This window comes from Euprymna scolopes, chromosome 45 (assembly GCF_053919585.1).
Source record: "Euprymna scolopes isolate OS-2025 chromosome 45, ASM5391958v1, whole genome shotgun sequence".
NCBI classification, from domain to species: Eukaryota; Metazoa; Mollusca; class Cephalopoda; order Sepiida; family Sepiolidae; genus Euprymna; species Euprymna scolopes.
Genome location: NC_136526.1, coordinates 28,359,083 through 28,379,913, shown reverse-complemented (window position 1 = coordinate 28,379,913; position 20,831 = coordinate 28,359,083). Strand labels below are relative to the sequence as shown.

At 28.2% G+C, this 20,831-nt stretch overlaps 1 long non-coding RNA gene across 2 annotated transcripts; it reads right to left on the bottom strand.

The window, feature by feature from the left end:
- Nucleotides 1–418: 418 nt before the first annotated feature.
- On the bottom strand, nt 419–19,502 carry LOC145269314 (uncharacterized). 2 transcript variants are annotated; one of them, XR_013864983.1, is made up of 2 exons: nt 19,109–19,502; nt 419–3,290 (listed from the first exon to the last, which is right to left on the bottom strand). It is a non-coding gene; the product is annotated as an uncharacterized LOC145269314 (long non-coding RNA). The 2 variants fall into 2 exon arrangements; XR_013864984.1 differs by lacking the exon at nt 19,109–19,502 and adding an exon at nt 18,738–18,847.
- Nucleotides 19,503–20,831: the final 1,329 nt, after the last annotated feature.

Sequence of the window (20,831 nt, the reverse complement as noted above, 5' to 3'; positions counted from 1 at the left end):
GCTCACTCTATCCTATGTTATCCGCTGCATGTGGGGCCTATGTGTTGTATCAGGTCGTCCCTCCATCTCATTCTTGGTCTTCCTTTTGGCCTCTTATGTTCATGAGGTGTCAATTCTGTTGTCCTAATGGACCATCTGTTTTCATGTTGTCTGGCTACTGGCCCTGCCCATCTGTGTTTGGATGTTTTAATGGCAATATTGATGTCATTAAATCTATCAAACAAATGAAATTCACAGCATATATTTTTATTTTTAAAACTTAAAAAAGCAGAGATGTTTTAATAGAAATTAATGACAAACCCCAAGAAATTGTAATTAAAGAAAGTTAAAGAGATTATTGTTTTGATTTACATTTTTTAAAACAAAAATAACTCTAGACTGCTTGAAAAGAAGATAAAATAAGGAAACGAACAAAAAAGGCGATAAAAATGTTTTTATTACATGAAATATTAAAAGTAATTTTGTTTAGAAAATACTGTTCATGTTTTGATTAAATTAATATCGTAATATAAAAAAGCATATAATTTTTCTTTCAATATACAAACTTTTATGAAATATATCCAAATACTTGCGCTCAATTGTAAATTGCGGTTTCCCTTTGAAGTTCACATGAATAAGCAATAGCACGTTTATGCTACAAAAAGCCTCACACCTTTCACAAAAATGTGGGTTCGCTAGCTTTTTGTTTCATTTTATTTCAGTTGAAGTTCTTAGAAACCAAATTCTGGGGCTAACATTAGTTCTCTTTATAAGATACATAGATATTCCAACATTCATTAAAATTCTCCTTGAATTAGCAAAATAGTTAAGAACATAATTTCCCTTATAAACTCTTTAATGAATTTGGGATCATAAATTACATCTCAATTTACCATTTAAATATGTTTAGTATATCTTTCTTGATCTCTTGATCTTACTGAATTCCAGGACAAGTATTTATCTAGTCTGGTGGAATATTCAGCTTCGTGCTGTTACTTGAGGTAACATCACTTGGAGAAGGTGCACTATTCCTTGTAAAATCCAATGTGAGTAGCCATACAAAAGAGATCTTGTTCTTGTTTGGGCCACAAATATGATTTTATTTAGTCAGAGTTTATTTGCAGAGAAAAGCATCTGCATAGAAGGATATCTTGAGAAATCCTTAGATACTCGAGGATTATGTCTAGTAGTCATTCAAGCTCTCTCAAGTAGGCATTCAAGCTTTCTTTCTTCTCTGCAATGTGTGCAAATGTGTGAAATCAAATTGGATTCAACTTTAAAAATATATGTATTTTACAAGATTACGTTTTCATAATCAGAAAAATAATGTGACTGTATATACTCGATTTATAATAATGTATATAATTTATAATAATGTGTATAATGTATATAATTTATAATAATGTATATAATTTATGATAATGTATATAATTTATAATAATGTATATAATCGATTTCAATGTAAAAGAAAAGCTACATACTTCTCAAGAATGTGTTTTCTCCTCAGTGTGTTTTCGCATGTGTTTCATCATATCTGCTTTTCGTGTGAACGGAGACTCACAAACTTGACAAGAATATGGTTTCTCTCCAGTATGTGTTCGCACATGTCTCACCATAGTGATCCGTTGTGTAAATGATTTATCACACATTTCACAAGAAAATGGTTTTTCTCCAGTATGTGTACGTATATGGCTGATCATAGTATTTTTATCTGTAAACGAAGAATCACATATTTCACAAGAATAGGGTTTCTCTCCAGTATGTTTTCGCATATGTTTTAACATATAGGATTTCGTAGTAAAAGAAGAATCGCATACATCACAAGAATATCGTTTCTCTCTTATTGTCTCACCAATATGTGTTTGCATATGCGTCATCATAGTGGATTTTAGTGTAAAAGAACAACCACAAACTTCGCATGAATAAGGTTTCTCTCCAGGGTGTTTTTGCAGATGTCTTAACAAATTAAATTTAGTAGTAAATGAAGAATCACATGTTTGACAAGAATATGGTTTTGCTCCAGTATGTGTTCGTAAATGTCTCAGCATAGTCGATTTAACCGTGAAAGAAGAATCACATATTTCACAAGAATATGGTTTATCTCCAGTATGTTTTCGAATATGTTGCAATAAATGTTGTTTCTGTGAAAAAGAAGAGTCACATATTTGACAAGAATATGGCTTCTCTCCAGTATGTGTCCGTACATGCTGTAACAAATGTGAATTCCGTGAAAAAGATGCGTCACATACTTCACAAGAATATCGTTTCGTTTTAGTATGCGTTCGCATGTGTTGTATAAAATCTGATTTTCCTGGAAAAGCAACGTCACATGCACTGCAGAAATAATCTTCATTCTTCGCTTTGTTTGTTTTTGTCTCTTGGTTTATTAAAAAGGCCGCACAAGAAAGTGGTTTGTCTTGTTCATCAGATTTTAAGTTTGTTTTTAATTTTGAACTACGAGACATTTTAGAACTATATGTTATATTCATATAATTGTTTATGTATAATTGTTATAATCGACTATTACATTTATGGATTCGAAATTTATAAGGAATAAAGTTCTATTGATATTTTATTATCGACTATTATAGATTTTAAATTTGATCCAAAAATACTCGATTGATACTGATTATTGTAACTTATTAAGTTTTTAATATACTTGAAATTTTCATAAAATAATAGTTTATGGGATTTAAATGATACAAATTATTGAGACTCTTTAATGTTAATCAAATAAAAATCATAATTCTACAGAATTTACACTTTTTCTTGCCATAATTACGATTTTACTTTTTAATTATTCAAAAGTATATTTTGTTGCTGAATTTCACTTTTATTAAATGTTTTTATGTGTAATGCACTCAACTAGGAAGATGAAGAGAAATATTAATATATAAAGATTTTACAAGACATTTTTTTCAATATAATTTAACTAAATTAAACTTGAAAATGATGTATACAGTTCACAATAATATAGTTTTTTCAGACTTCTTTTAGTCTGGCAATTCCCATAAAATATTTTTTGCATTCCTAAGATAGTTCAATATGTCAAGCCAACAAGAGAATAAAATATCATAGTTCAGTCATAACACACGTAGAACACATACTTCAACCAGTATTCTATTATTTTATGAAAAAAAATGTGTTCACTATATTTCTCCTAATTTTTACTTGATGAACAGTTAAAACATATGATATTGTTTATTTATAGTTTATCCAAAAATGTTCACATTCTGTAGACATATTTCATATTGCAAGAGAATGAAGAGCCATTAAAATTGAATGATGGATTTTTTTAATTGATGAAGATTCTGAAAATATAAAAAAAATACTTCAGAATACATTTACAGAAATTTTATTAATTTTGAAATGTCAAAATTAAATTTCTGAAAAATAATAACCGTGTGTACAAAATTGTAACATTCACTCACAATAAAAATATAAATTACTGAATGAAAAAATTAATAAAGGAAGAAAATAATGGAAGTAAGCATGACAACTCAATGAAAGCATAATATCTTCTAATTAAACGAGCAAATGTTTGTTTATCACTCATAATCTAATACGATCTGTATTTTAAAGATTGTTGGTTTAAAGATTTTCCTTTTAGCATAAACTGTTATTTATAATAAACGCATTAAAATGACCACAAAGCGAGTCTGTATTGAAAAGCTACTTCTTTTTTTTTCATGTAATGATTTTGTTTAATAATTACCACACAAAACAACTAATATTAACTGCAAACGTTAAACAACTAAGCGTTTAACGTTTGCAGTTTTATAGATTATAATTGAAATACCATAAATACTTAAGAGATTTTCCTCTAAAATTCATTAATGAAATTCATTAATAAAATTCATTAATAAAAGTCATTAATAAGATTATATAATAATATTCTGTGAATAGTTTGCCATGGAGACTTGGATAGAAGATAGAATGAAAGGCTGCATCAGAATGTTGTAAATTATAGCATAGCTATTACAGAACATAAACAACAATCAAGGATATATAATCACATTAATATTAGGGGTTACCTAAATGATATAACTAATACAGATACCTTTATTAATTAGAAGGTGATATATTTTAGATAATCTTATTCAAGAACTGAAGTTTTCAAGTCTTTAACAATATGATTCTTTGGATATTTCAGAAATTTTGCTTCTAGTTAATATAATCAAGTATTTAACATTTGCACCAAAATCGGTTAGAGGTCTTAACATTTTAATTTCATAAATACTTTCGACTTTTAAATTTATAAATATTTACTAAGATTTTAAAGAAATTGTCTAAGCTTTAAATTTTTTATTTGGATAATTATTCAATTAATGGTTAATGAATAAAATAAACCCATTTCATATTCATCAAAGTTGTTTGCAATTAGTGCCATAGTTTTATTTGAATATAAATTTATCATTATTCAAAAACAAAAATGATTATTCTGATGTACTTCATATACACAATGTAACAATTACATGATCGCTCACGTCCTGACCAGCAAGCTACTTTAGTATCCTATGCGTATAAAACAACTGCATATCATAAACATGTAATCAACAGAAAAGTAACTTTAGCAAAGGCGGCATCATCTGCAGAAACATGCTCTGCTACAGCTGTCGGAAAATCTGATAAATAAGGAAACACCAAACTCTTCATGTATAACTTTCTTTTGAAATTCCATGCACAAGTATCACCCATTTCCTCAGAAATAAACAAGTTATTGTGAAATCTTTAGAATCCTGAGTACCTGAGTTCTAATACATATTATAAACAGTCGAATCCAACAGTTCAGTGGTTTACTGATACAAGAGGCAGTCTTATTTGCATAAGCATGCAGTTTCAGACAAAATCAAAATCCATAAGATTCGTTAATATATGTTGAAAACATTGACAAACAAATAAGTGTTATTTTCACTTAATTAAACAGTTGTATTTCATAGTTTATTTTCCCATGTGAATGAAAATATTTCTTGAATCTCAATATGTCAGTTTTTCATAAAGAGTGAAAATCATTTATTAATTTTCTTAAGTGAATTCAGCTGAAAATAAAATAAAAATTAATTAATTTTCGTTTAATACATTGATAATTTCATTTTTACAATAAACAAAATATTAATAATTTTATTAAAGAAAATATTTAAAATCATTTAAAAGTAAATTCAAGACTGCAAATAGTCTAATAAAAAATGAAATGATTCTGTCAATATTAAATTCTGCAAAAAATAAAAGTCAATGAATTAGGAGCAAAATTTTATTTTAAAAATTCAACAAAAAAATGAGCAGGTAGTTTTATTTGTATGTGCTTTTTTAGATGAGAAACAGAAAAACCTGAGTCAGTATTAAATTAAAAATAGATTTAACAGCAAAATATCCTCATGCTTCGTAATTTTGTTTTGCAATCAGAAAAGAAAACAAACTTGATATGTAGATTTTTTTTATTGTTTGAACTCATTAGGTTTTAAACGGTTTTTCAAAAAATAATTTTTATTGTTTGAACTCATTAGGTTTTAAACGGTTTTTCAAAAAATAATTTTTATTGTTTGAACTCATTAGGTTTTAAACGGTTTTTCAAAAAATAATTTTTATTGTTTGAACTCATTAGGTTTTAAACGGTTTTTCAAAAAATAATTTTTATTGTTTGAACTCATTAGGTTTTAAACGGTTTTTCAAAAAATAATTTTTATTGTTTGAACTCATTAGGTTTTAAACGGTTTTTCAAAAAATAATTTTTATTGTTTGAACTCATTAGGTTTTAAACGGTTTTTCAAAAAATAATTTTTATTGTTTGAACTCATAAGGTTTTAAACGGTTTTTCAAAAAATAATTTTTATTGTTTGAACTCATTAGGTTTTAAACGGTTTTTCAAAAAATAATCTGCAGAGGATTATTATTATTAAGAATTATTTTGCATGAATGAATGAAAGCATTAGAATTCATACAATTTCAATGATTTCTATCAGTTATCGGATAGCAAAGATGTGACTTCTTTCGTGTGGCTTCTATGATTTGCTTATACAACTGGTATTATTTATTTCTTATAAAAATGATTATTTCCCATCAAACTGATATTCATCTTACATTAAAGGATAAACATTCATTGTTTTGTAACCTTTGGTAAGACATTGAGGAAAGTTACTGCTGTCTTCCTTGAGACGATTTTCCCATTCCAAACCATATTTTGTTTTCTTTTGTACACAAAAAAGAACATCTCAATTATACTTCAGAATTGAAAAAAAAAATGCACTTGGAGGTGAGTTGAATTAAGTTTTTGTTTCATGACATTTTAACAAAAATGTCCCTTTTTAAGAGGAGTCTCTATTATACTGATTGTATTGCATAATTCATGGATGGTGAGGTTTGGAATTTAGTCAGACAGAAAAATTCATCAAATGTGTCGATGAGTACATGAAGCAATATGCTGAAAAACAATTCATCAAATGTGTCGATGAGTACATGAAGCAATATGCTGAAAAAAAATTCATCAAATGTGTCGATGAGTACAGGAAGCAATATGCTGAAAAAAAAAATTCATCAAATGTGTCGATGAGTACATGAAGCAATATGCTGAAAAAAAATTCATCAAATGTGTCGATGAGTACATGAAGCAATATGCTGAAAAAAAAATTCATCAAATGTGTCGATGAGTACATGAAGCAATATGCTGAAAAAAAAATTCATCAAATGTGTCCATGAGTACATGAAGTAATATGCTGAAAAAAAAAATTCATCAAATGTGTCGATGAGTACATGAAGCAATATGCTGAAAAAAAAATTCATCAAATGTGTCCATGAGTACATGAAGCAATATGCTGAAAAAACAATTCATCAAATGTGTCGATGAGTACATGAAGCAATATGCTGAAAAAAAATTCATGAACTGTGTCGATGAGTACAGGAAGCAATATGCTGAAAAAAAAATTCATCAAATGTGTCGATGAGTACATGAAGTAATATGCTGAAAAAAAAATTCATCAAATGTGTCGATGAGTACATGAAGCAATATGCTGAAAAAAAAATTCATCAAATGTGTCGATGAGTACATGAAGCAATATGCTGAAAAAAAAATTCATCAAATGTGTCCATGAGTACATGAAGTAATATGCTGAAAAAAAAAATTCATCAAATGTGTCGATGAGTACATGAAGCAATATGCTGAAAAAAAAATTCATCAAATGTGTCCATGAGTACATGAAGCAATATGCTGAAAAAACAATTCATCAAATGTGTCGATGAGTACATGAAGCAATATGCTGAAAAAAAATTCATGAACTGTGTCGATGAGTACATGAAGCAATATGCTGAAAAAAAAATTCATCAAATGTGTCGATGAGTACATGAAGTAATATGCTGAAAAAAAAATTCATCAAATGTGTCGATGAGTACATGAAGCAATATGCTGAAAAAAAAATTCATCAAATGTGTCGATGAGTACATGAAGCAATATGCTGAAAAAAAAATTCATCAAATGTGTCGATGAGTACATGAAGTAATATGCTGAAAAAAAAATTCATCAAATGTGTCGATGAGTACATGAAGCAATATGCTGAAAAAAAAAATTCATCAAATGTGTCGATGACGACATGAAGCAATATGCTGAAAAAAAAATTCATCAAATGTGTCGATGAGTACATGAAGTAATATGCTGAAAAAAAAATTCATCAAATGTGTCGATGAGTACATGAAGCAATATGCTGAAAAAAAAATTCATCAAATGTGTCGATGAGTACATGAAGCAATATGCTGAAAAAAAAATTCATCAAATGTGTCGATGAGTACATGAAGCAATATGCTGAAAAAAAAAATTCATCAAATGTGTCGATGAGTACATGAAGCAATATGCTGAAAAAACAATTCATCAAATGTGTCGATGAGTACATGAAGTAATATGCTGAAAAAAAAATTCATCAAATGTGTCGATGAGTACATGAAGCAATATGCTGAAAAAAAAATTCATCAAATGTGTCGATGAGTACATGAAGCAATATGCTGAAAAAACAATTCATCAAATGTGTCGATGAGTACATGAAGTAATATGCTGAAAAAAAAATTCATCAAATGTGTCGATGAGTACATGAAGCAATATGCTGAAAAAAAAATTCATCAAATGTGTCGATGAGTACATGAAGTAATATGCTGAAAAAAAAATTCATCAAATGTGTCGATGAGTACATGAAGTAATATGCTGAAAAAAAAATTCATCAAATGTGTCGATGAGTACATGAAGCAATATGCTGAAAAAAAAATTCATCAAATGTGTCGATGAGTACATGAAGTAATATGCTGAAAAAAAAATTCATCAAATGTGTCGATGAGTACATGAAGCAATATGCTGAAAAAAAAATTCATCAAATGTGTCGATGAGTACATGAAGCAATATGCTGAAAAAAAAATTCATCAAATGTGTCGATGAGTACATGAAGTAATATGCTGAAAAAAAAATTCATCAAATGTGTCGATGAGTACATGAAGCAATATGCTGAAAAAAAAATTCATCAAATGTGTCGATGAGTACATGAAGTAATATGCTGAAAAAAAAATTCATCAAATGTGTCGATGAGTACATGAAGTAATATGCTGAAAAAAAAATTCATCAAATGTGTCGATGAGTACATGAAGCAATATGCTGAAAAAAAAATTCATCAAATGTGTCGATGAGTACATGAAGCAATATGCTGAAAAAAAAATTCATCAAATGTGTCGATGAGTACATGAAGCAATATGCTGAAAAAAAAATTCATCAAATGTGTCGATGAGTACATGAAGTAATATGCTGAAAAAAAAATTCATCAAATGTGTCGATGAGTACATGAAGTAATATGCTGAAAAAAAAATTCATCAAATGTGTCGATGAGTACATGAAGTAATATGCTGAAAAAAAAATTCATCAAATGTGTCGATGAGTACATGAAGCAATATGCTGAAACAAAAAATTCATCAAATGTGTCGATGAGTACATGAAGCAATATGCTGAAAAAAAAATTCATCAAATGTGTCGATGAGTACATGAAGCAATATGCTGAAAAAAAAAATTCATCAAATGTGTCGATGAGTACATGAAGTAATATGCTGAAAAAAAAATTCATCAAATGTGTCGATGAGTACATGAAGCAATATGCTGAAAAAAAAATTCATCAAATGTGTCGATGAGTACATGAAGCAATATGCTGAAAAAACAATTCATCAAATGTGTCGATGAGTACATGAAGTAATATGCTGAAAAAAAAATTCATCAAATGTGTCGATGAGTACATGAAGCAATATGCTGAAAAAAAAATTCATCAAATGTGTCGATGAGTACATGAAGTAATATGCTGAAAAAAAAATTCATCAAATGTGTCGATGAGTACATGAAGTAATATGCTGAAAAAAAAATTCATCAAATGTGTCGATGAGTACATGAAGCAATATGCTGAAAAAAAAATTCATCAAATGTGTCGATGAGTACATGAAGTAATATGCTGAAAAAAAAATTCATCAAATGTGTCGATGAGTACATGAAGCCATATGCTGAAAAAAAAATTCATCAAATGTGTCGATGAGTACATGAAGCAATATGCTGAAAAAAAAATTCATCAAATGTGTCGATGAGTACATGAAGTAATATGCTGAAAAAAAAATTCATCAAATGTGTCGATGAGTACATGAAGTAATATGCTGAAAAAAAAATTCATCAAATGTGTCGATGAGTACATGAAGTAATATGCTGAAAAAAAAATTCATCAAATGTGTCGATGAGTACATGAAGTAATATGCTGAAAAAAAAATTCATCAAATGTGTCGATGAGTACATGAAGCAATATGCTGAAAAAAAAATTCATCAAATGTGTCGATGAGTACATGAAGCAATATGCTGAAAAAACAATTCATCAAATGTGTCGATGAGTACATGAAGCAATATGCTGAAAAAAAAATTCATCAAATGTGTCGATGAGTACATGAAGCAATATGCTGAAAAAAAAATTCATCAAATGTGTCGATGAGTACATGAAGCAATATGCTGAAAAAAAAATTCATCAAATGTGTCGATGAGTACATGAAGCAATATGCTGAAAAACAATTCATCAAATGTGTCGATGAGTACATGAAGCAATATGCTGAAAAAAAAATTCATCAAATGTGTCGATGAGTACATGAAGTAATATGCTGAAAAAAAAATTCATCAAATGTGTCGATGAGTACATGAAGCAATATCCTGAAAAAAAAATTCATCAAATGTGTCGATGAGTACATGAAGTAATATGCTGAAAAAAAAATTCATCAAATGTGTCGATGAGTACATGAAGCAATATCCTGAAAAAAAAATTCATCAAATGTGTCGATGAGTACATGAAGCAATATGCTGAAAAAAAAATTCATCAAATGTGTCGATGAGTACATGAAGCAATATGCTGAAAAACTATTCATCAAATGTGTCGATGAGTACAGGAAGCAATATGCTGAAAAAAAATTCATCAAATGTGTCGATGAGTACATGAAGCAATATTCTGAAAAAGACTGCATCGAATGTGTCGATGAGTACATGAAGGAATATGCTGAAAAAAAAATTCATCAAATGTGTCGATGAGTACATGAAGCAATATGCTGAAAAAGACTGCATCAAATGTGTCGATGAGTACATGAAGCAATATGCTGAAAAAAAAATTCATCTAATGTGTGGATGAGTACAGGAAGCAATATGCTGAAAAAAAAATTCATCAAATGTGTCGATGAGTACATGAAGCAATATTCTGAAAAAGACTGCATCAAATGTGTCGATGAGTACATGAAGCAATATGCTGAAAAAAAGACTGCATCAAATGTGTCGATGAGTACATGAAGCAATATTCAGAAAAAGACTGCATCAAATGTGTCGATGAGTACATGAAGCAATATTCTGAAAAAAAATTCATCAAATGTGTCGATGAGTACATGAAGCAATATGCTGAAAAAAAAATTCATCAAATGTGTCGATGAGTACAGGAAGCAATAAGCTGAAAAAAAAATTCATCCAATGTGTCGATGAGTACAGGGAGCAATAAGCTGAAAAAAAAATTCATCAAATGTGTCGATGAGTACAGGAAGCAATATGCTGAAAAAAAAATTCATCAAATGTGTCGATGAGTACAGGAAGCAATAAGCTGAAAAAAAAATTCATCCAATGTGTCGATGAGTACAGGGAGCAATATGCTGAAAAAAAAATTCATCAAATGTGTCGATGAGTACATGAAGCAATATTCTGAAAAAAAATTCATCAAATGTGTCGATGAGTACATGAAGCAATATTCTGAAAAAAAATTCATCAAATGTGTCGATGAGTACATGAAGCAATATTCTGAAAAAAAATTCATCAAATGTGTCGATGAGTACATGAAGCAATATTCTGAAAAAAAATTCATCAAATGTGTCGATGAGTACATGAAGCAATATTCTGAAAAAAAATTCATCAAATGTGTCGATGAGTACATGAAGCAATATTCTGAAAAAAAATTCATCAAATGTGTCGATGAGTACATGAAGCAATATTCTGAAAAAAAATTCATCAAATGTGTCGATGAGTACATGAAGCAATATTCTGAAAAAAAATTCATCAAATGTGTCGATGAGTACATGAAGCAATATTCTGAAAAAGACTGCATCAAATGTGTCGATGAGTACATGAAGCAATATGCTGAAAAAAAATTCATCAAATGTGTCGATGAGTACATGAAGCAATATGCTGAAAAAAAATTCATCAAATGTGTCGATGAGTACATGAAGCAATATGCTGAAAAAAAATTCATCAAATGTGTCGATGAGTACATGAAGCAATATTCTGAAAAAAAATTCATCAAATGTGTCGATGAGTACATGAAGCAATATTCTGAAAAAAAATTCATCAAATGTGTCGATGAGTACATGAAGCAATATTCTGAAAAAAAATTCATCAAATGTGTCGATGAGTACATGAAGCAATATTCTGAAAAAAAATTCATCAAATGTGTCGATGAGTACATGAAGCAATATTCTGAAAAAAAATTCATCAAATGTGTCGATGAGTACATGAAGCAATATTCTGAAAAAAAATTCATCAAATGTGTCGATGAGTACATGAAGCAATATTCTGAAAAAAAATTCATCAAATGTGTCGATGAGTACATGAAGCAATATTCTGAAAAAGACTGCATCAAATGTGTCGATGAGTACATGAAGCAATATTCTGAAAAAGACTGCATCAAATGTGTCGATGAGTACATGAAGCAATATTCTGAAAAAAAATTCATCAAATGTGTCGATGAGTACATGAAGCAATATTCTGAAAAAGACTGCATCAAATGTGTCGATGAGTACATGAAGCAATATGCTGAAAAAAAATTCATCAAATGTGTCGATGATTACATGAAGCAATATTCAGAAAAAGACTGCATCAAATGTGTCGATGAGTACATGAAGCAATATTCTGAAAAAAAATTCATCAAATGTGTCGATGAGTACATGAAGCAATATTCTGAAAAAAAATTCATCAAATGTGTCGATGAGTACATGAAGCAATATTCTGAAAAAGACTGCATCAAATGTGTCGATGAGTACATGAAGCAATATGCTGAAAAAAAATTCATCAAATGTGTCGATGATTACATGAAGCAATATTCAGAAAAAGACTGCATCAAATGTGTCGATGAGTACATGAAGCAATATTCTGAAAAAAAATTCATCAAATGTGTCGATGAGTACATGAAGCAATATTCTGAAAAAAAATTCATCAAATGTGTCGATGAGTACATGAAGCAATATTCTGAAAAAAAATTCATCAAATGTGTCGATGAGTACATGAAGCAATATTCTGAAAAAAAATTCATCAAATGTGTCGATGAGTACATGAAGCAATATTCTGAAAAAAAATTCATCAAATGTGTCGATGAGTACATGAAGCAATATTCTGAAAAAGACTGCATCAAATGTGTCGATGAGTACATGAAGCAATATGCTGAAAAAAAATTCATCAAATGTGTCGATGATTACATGAAGCAATATTCAGAAAAAGACTGCATCAAATGTGTCGATGAGTACATGAAGCAATATTCTGAAAAAAAATTCATCAAATGTGTCGATGAGTACATGAAGCAATATTCTGAAAAAAAATTCATCAAATGTGTCGATGAGTACATGAAGCAATATTCTGAAAAAAAATTCATCAAATGTGTCGATGAGTACATGAAGCAATATTCTGAAAAAAAATTCATCAAATGTGTCGATGAGTACATGAAGCAATATTCTGAAAAAAAATTCATCAAATGTGTCGATGAGTACATGAAGCAATATTCTGAAAAAGACTGCATCAAATGTGTCGATGAGTACATGAAGCAATATGCTGAAAAAAAATTCATCAAATGTGTCGATGATTACATGAAGCAATATTCAGAAAAAGACTGCATCAAATGTGTCGATGAGTACATGAAGCAATATTCTGAAAAAAAATTCATCAAATGTGTCGATGAGTACATGAAGCAATATTCTGAAAAAAAATTCATCAAATGTGTCGATGAGTACATGAAGCAATATTCTGAAAAAGACTGCATCAAATGTGTCGATGAGTACATGAAGCAATATGCTGAAAAAAAATTCATCAAATGTGTCGATGATTACATGAAGCAATATTCAGAAAAAGACTGCATCAAATGTGTCGATGAGTACATGAAGCAATATTCTGAAAAAAAATTCATCAAATGTGTCGATGAGTACATGAAGCAATATTCTGAAAAAAAATTCATCAAATGTGTCGATGAGTACATGAAGCAATATTCTGAAAAAAAATTCATCAAATGTGTCGATGAGTACATGAAGCAATATTCTGAAAAAAAATTCATCAAATGTGTCGATGAGTACATGAAGCAATATTCTGAAAAAAAATTCATCAAATGTGTCGATGAGTACATGAAGCAATATTCTGAAAAAGACTGCATCAAATGTGTCGATGAGTACATGAAGCAATATGCTGAAAAAAAATTCATCAAATGTGTCGATGATTACATGAAGCAATATTCAGAAAAAGACTGCATCAAATGTGTCGATGAGTACATGAAGCAATATTCTGAAAAAAAATTCATCAAATGTGTCGATGAGTACATGAAGCAATATTCTGAAAAAAAATTCATCAAATGTGTCGATGAGTACACGAAGCAATATTCTGAAAAAAAATTCATCAAATGTGTCGATGAGTACATGAAGCAATATTCTGAAAAAAAATTCATCAAATGTGTCGATGAGTACATGAAGCAATATTCTGAAAAAAAATTCATCAAATGTGTCGATGAGTACATGAAGCAATATTCTGAAAAAGACTGCATCAAATGTGTCGATGAGTACATGAAGCAATATGCTGAAAAAAAATTCATCAAATGTGTCGATGATTACATGAAGCAATATTCAGAAAAAGACTGCATCAAATGTGTCGATGAGTACATGAAGCAATATTCTGAAAAAAAATTCATCAAATGTGTCGATGAGTACATGAAGCAATATTCTGAAAAAAAATTCATCAAATGTGTCGATGAGTACATGAAGCAATATGCTGAAAAAAAATTCATCAAATGTGTCGATGAGTACATGAAGCAATATTCTGAAAAAAAATTCATCAAATGTGTCGATGAGTACATGAAGCAATATGCTGAAAAAAAATTCATCAAATGTGTCGATGAGTACATGAAGCAATATGCTGAAAAAAAATTCATCAAATGTGTCGATGAGTACATGAAGCAATATTCTGAAAAAAAATTCATCAAATGTGTCGATGAGTACATGAAGCAATATGCTGAAAAAAAATTCATCAAATGTGTCGATGAGTACATGAAGCAATATTCTGAAAAAAAATTCATCAAATGTGTCGATGAGTACATGAAGCAATATGCTGAAAAAAAATTCATCAAATGTGTCGATGAGTACATGAAGCAATATGCTGAAAAAAAATTCATCAAATGTGTCGATGAGTACATGAAGCAATATTCTGAAAAAAAATTCATCAAATGTGTCGATGAGTACATGAAGCAATATGCTGAAAAAAAAATTCATCAAATGTGTCGATGAGTACATGAAGCAATATGCTGAAAAAAAATTCATCAAATGTGTCGATGAGTACATGAAGCAATATTCTGAAAAAGACTGCATCAAATGTGTCGATGAGTACATGAAGCAATATTCTGAAAAAAAATTCATCAAATGTGTCGATGAGTACATGAAGCAATATGCTGAAAAAAAAAATTCATCAAATGTGTCGATGAGTACATGAAGCAATATTCAGAAAAAGACTGCATCAAATGTGTCGATGAGTACATGAAGCAATATGCTGAAAAAAAATTCATCAAATGTGTCGATGAGTACATGAAGCAATATGCTGAAAAAAAAATTCATCAAATGTGTCGATGAGTACATGAAGCAATATGCTGAAAAAAAAATTCATCAAATGTGTCGATGAGTACATGAAGCAATATTCTGAAAAAGACTGCATCAAATGTGTCGATGAGTACATGAAGCAATATGCTGAAAAAAAGACTGCATCAAATGTGTCGATGTGTACATGAAGCAATATGCTGAAAAAGACTGCATCAAATGTGTCGATGAGTACATGGAGCAATATGCTGAAAAAAAAATTCATCAAATGTGTCGATGAGTACATGAAGCAATATGCTGAAAAAAAAATTCATCAAATGTGTCGATGAGTACATGAAGCAATATGCTGAAAAAGACTGCATCAAATGTGTCGATGAGTACATGAAGCAATATGCTGAAAAAAAAATTCATCAAATGTGTCGATGAGTACATGAAGCAATATGCTGAAAAAAAAATTCATCAAATGTGTCGATGAGTACATGAAGTAATATTCAGAAAAAGACTGCATCAAATGTGTCGATGAGTACATGAAGCAATATGCTGAAAAAAAAATTCATCAAATGTGTCGATGAGTACATGAAGCAATATGCTGAAAAAAAAATTCATCAAATGTGTCGATGAGTACATGAAGCAATATTCAGAAAAAGACTGCATCAAATGTGTTGATGAGTACATGAAGCAATGTGCTGAAAAAAAAATTCATCAAATGTGTCGATGAGTACATGAAGCAATATGCTGAAATAAAAAATCATCAAATGTTTCGATGAGTACATGAAGCAATATGCTGAAAAAAAAATTCATCAAATGTGTCGATGAGTACATGAATCAAAATGCTGAAAAAAAAATTCATCAAATGTGTCAATGAGTACATGAAGCTGAAAAAGATTGCATGAATAAATAATGTACAGATTCTAGAAGAAGTAATTATCCCCCAAAATAGTTTGAAATGAGATTTTAGACGTTTTGTGCTATTTACTGTTGTATGTTATATTTTTAGACCACAAAAATCGTTTAAATAAATTGAGATGTTTTTATGTTTTACTTTTATGAAAAAGTTTATCTTCATGTGTAGCAGCCACGGATTACTTTTATGAAAATAAAATTCAATTTAAAATAAAAATGAAACGTTGGAATTATTTTTTTAAACTTATCAGTTTTTTTTGTTTTGTAATGTGATTTCTCTTTATATTAAACTTAGCTTTAAAGGAAAGCTTCCAAACAAGTGGCACTATTGTCAGTATACAACTGTGTAGTATGATGTCATTAAATTTACAGCTTTAAAATTTAGAAAGAGGAAACAACTGCAAGTGAACTGTCCTGATTTTAGTAAATTCGTATTTCAGTAAAAAATAAAATATTTAGCAAATAATCAGTTTCAGTATTACTTTTAAGCATTACTCACATTAATCATTTTCTAGTTAATAATATGAATTTCTGTTTTTTATATAAAAAAGTTAATGACATAAATTTCTGTTTTTTTATCTAAAAATAAAGTTAATAACATGAATAACATGAATTTCTGTTCTTTATATAAAAATAAAGTTAATCACATGAATTTCCGGTTTTTTATATAAAAATAAAGTTAATGACAAGAATTTCTGTTTTTTATATAAAAAATAAAGTTAATGATATGAATTTCCGGGGTTTTTTTTATATAAAAATAAAGTTAATGACATGAATTTCTGTTTTTTATATAAAAATAAAGTGAATGACATGCATTTCCGTTTTTATATAAAAATAAATTTAGTGACATGAATTTCCGTTTTTTATATAAAAATAAAGATAAGGACATGAATTTCCGGTTTTTAATATAAAAATAAAGTTAATGACATGAATTTCTGTTTTTTATATACAACTAAAGTTAATGACACGAATTTCTGTTTTTTTATATAAAAATAAAGTTAATGACATGAATTTCTGTTTTTTATATATAAATAAAGTTAATGACATGAATTTCTGTTTTTTATATAAAAAAATAATTAAATGAATTTCTGTTTTTTATATTAAATAAAGTTAATGACACGAATTTCTGTTTTTATATAAACATAAAGTTAATGACATTAATTTCTGTTTTTATATAAAAATAAAGTTAATGACATTAATTTCTGTTCTTTGTATAAAAATAAAGGTAATGACATTGATTTCTGTTTTTTATATAAAAAATAAAGTTAATGACATGAATTTCTGTTTTTTATATAAAAAAAATAATGACATGAATTTCTGTTTTTTATATTAAATAAAGTTAATGACACGAATTTCTGTTTTTATATAAAAATAAAGTTAATGACATGAATTTCTTTTTTTCATATGAAAATAAAGTTTATTTATTAATTTCTGTTCTTTGTATAAAAATAAAGTTAATGTCATGAATTTCTGTTTTTATATACAACTAAAGTTAATGACACGAATTTCCGGTTTTTTATATGAAAATAAAGTTAATGACATGAATTTCCGTTTTTTATATAAAAATAAAGTTAATGTCATGAATTTCTGTTTTTTATATAAAAATAAAGTTAATGACATGTATTTCTGTTTTTTATATAAAAATAAAGTTAATGACATGAATTTCTTTTTTGTATATGAAAATAAAGTTAATGACATTAATTTCTGTTTTTTATATAAAAATAAAGTTAATGACACGAATTTCTGCTTTTTATATAAAAATAAAGTTAATGATATAAATTTCTGTTTTTATTTAAAAATAAAGGTAATGACATTGATTTCTGTTTTTTATATAAAAAATAAAGTTAATGATATGAATTTCTGTTTTTTATATAAAAAAATTAATGACATGAATTTCTGTTTTTTATATTAAATAAAGTTAATGACACGAATTTCTGTTTTTATATAAAAATAAAGTTAATGACATTAATTTCCGGTTTTTTATATAAAAATAAAGTTAATGACAAGAATTTCTGATTTTTATATAAAAAATAAAGTTAATGATATGAATATCTGCTTTTATATAAAAATAAAGTTAATGACATGAATTTGTTTTTATATAAAAATAAAGTTAATGACCTGAATTTGTTTTTATATAAAAATAAATATAATGACATTAATTTCTGTTTTTTTATATAAAAATAAAGTTAATAACATGAATTTCTGTTTTTTTTTTTATATATAAAAATAAAGTTAATGACATTAATTTCCTTTTTTGTTTGTTTGTTTTTTCTTTATAAAAATAGAGTTAATTACATGAACTGATTTTTGGTTATTGTTTAAGTAAAGTCTAAGTAATGTTTATACATTTTGAGGATTGGCATTCATTTTGCCCGTAACTATTAAATAGCAAGGCGAATACATATTTACACACATAACTGACATACAGCAAAAATAAAAATAAAAACACAATGGTTCGAAGGCGCCCCTGTAGTAAAAAAGAACATAAACAATTAAATTCAAGTAATATTTACATTTTGTTTTAAAATCTGGTTTTCAACGAACAATCTGATTTAAGGAAAGAAATTATTGGGATGAGTTTCAAGAGTGGAAGTTAGTGGCAATATGCCGTGTTTGGGGGGGGGGGGTGAGTAAAAAAAAAAAAAAAAATTAGTATCGCGACCGGAAGAGCAGTTTCGCAAACCATTAAACGGGGTGGGTGATTGTATAATGAATCATTTCGAAATAAGGCCGACTTTTTTGGTGAATCTTATGAAAATTATTTTTTCTTTATAAAAAAAATTATTTTATAGTAAAACTTACGAAGAACGCTATGCTTTAAGGAAACGAAAATTTAAATTTCGTTCCGTTTTAATGTTGATGTTTTTTTTAAAGTTCAACTCACCGTTTACGTTGGAAATGTCGACTTTGAAAGGTTTTCGAATATGTTTACAACAAATAAACACCCCCCAACCTCTCCATGTCAAGAATTACCTCCCTTTTGAACTCTCTTATGTTCTACGATCGTTTTCAGCAAATTCTATTTTTTTATTTTCTTTAATAAAAAATTTTCTACCTCATCAATTTTCATAATTTTCAGATATAATCATCTTAAAAATACGAGGAATACGGAGATACCATTGTTTTCATGTGAAATTCAGTTTTACGATTTTCGTAAATTTCGTCCCAATAGTGTAGACGCGCCAACTTTTTATTACAAAATTCAAATAGTTTCTTTTTAATTAATTTCACAAACCTTTTTTTTATTATAAAATGTCAACCAAAGTGTTTTATTTCTTTTAAAAAGCGCATTTCATAAACATATTTTTTTTTTATAAAAGTGCAAATAAAGACTAATTTTGTTATTTTTATTTTTATAATTTTCACTTATTTGCTTTTTTATTTCAGGAAATCACTCTACAATACAAATAGTGGTCACTCCACTCACTCACATCATTTCGTGAGGGAAAACCTTTCTAATAATTAAAATGATAAAAAGGGACTATAATATTAACTCCGAAATTAATTTTAAAATTAACCTTCTAAATTTAAAACTTAAAATTTATCTCTATATCAAATTTAATTTCCATTTAATTACATAGAAATGCATTTTAAAATTTCAAACACTTCAAGTTTTTTTTGGGGGGGGGGGATACTTAGCCTAAGGGATTTTTCTATTATATTAATCTCAATACAATTGTATTCCTTTTTTTACTAATGCTTTTAAATTGAAATAAATTGTAAAATACATTTAATAAAGGATGATTTTTTAAAAATAAAAATGCAATTTAAATACAAATTTACAAAACGAAAAAATCAAAATTAGAATTAAAAATTTAAATAAGAAAGTATTTTTTTTTTAAATTTATGTTTTGTCTTGTTTACTGCCTCAGTTTATAAACAGTGATTTCCTTCTGTGTATCCAATTTTTCAGAGATTCGCTTCTCACATTCTAACATTTTAGTTCTAGGTCATGAATTGACCATAGATTATGGTATTTTTCCGCTTTACAAAGTGAGCATTGATTTAATTCTGTTGCGAGTTGCATTTCAATGAAAAGAGAAAAGGAACTGGAACGAAGATTTGAAGGACACGAACACGTGTGTGAGTCACACGCGTGGTGGCAGGGGGGGGGGACACTGGCATTCATCATAAATTCCTGGTGGTGGCGTTAAAAGTTATAACTAATCATATTAGTTATAACTTTTTGGAAAAAGGATTCCAGCAGACTGCTCTATTATAAGGAACAATCCGAAAACAAGAGCGCATTTATTCATGTATTTTTTAAATTTATGTTTAATTTTGTTTTTTTAATTTTGTAAATTTGGATTTAAATTGTATTTTTTTTTTTTTAAATCATACTTTATAAAATGTATTTTGCAATTTATTTTAATTTAAAACTGCTCTTTCGTTTCAGTAACTTTTATATAGACGCTTTTATCCCGGTTTCTTGGTCCAACTTTTGTATGCACTCACTCCCATGCACATAGCAATTAATCAATAAAGCGGGGCGCCATTATTCAATTCCTTTCTTACCAACCAGACAAACGTTTTCCAAATCTCATTATTACACATCCATGCACAAAACACAGCATGACATGGTGGCAAGCGGTATTATCATACAACAC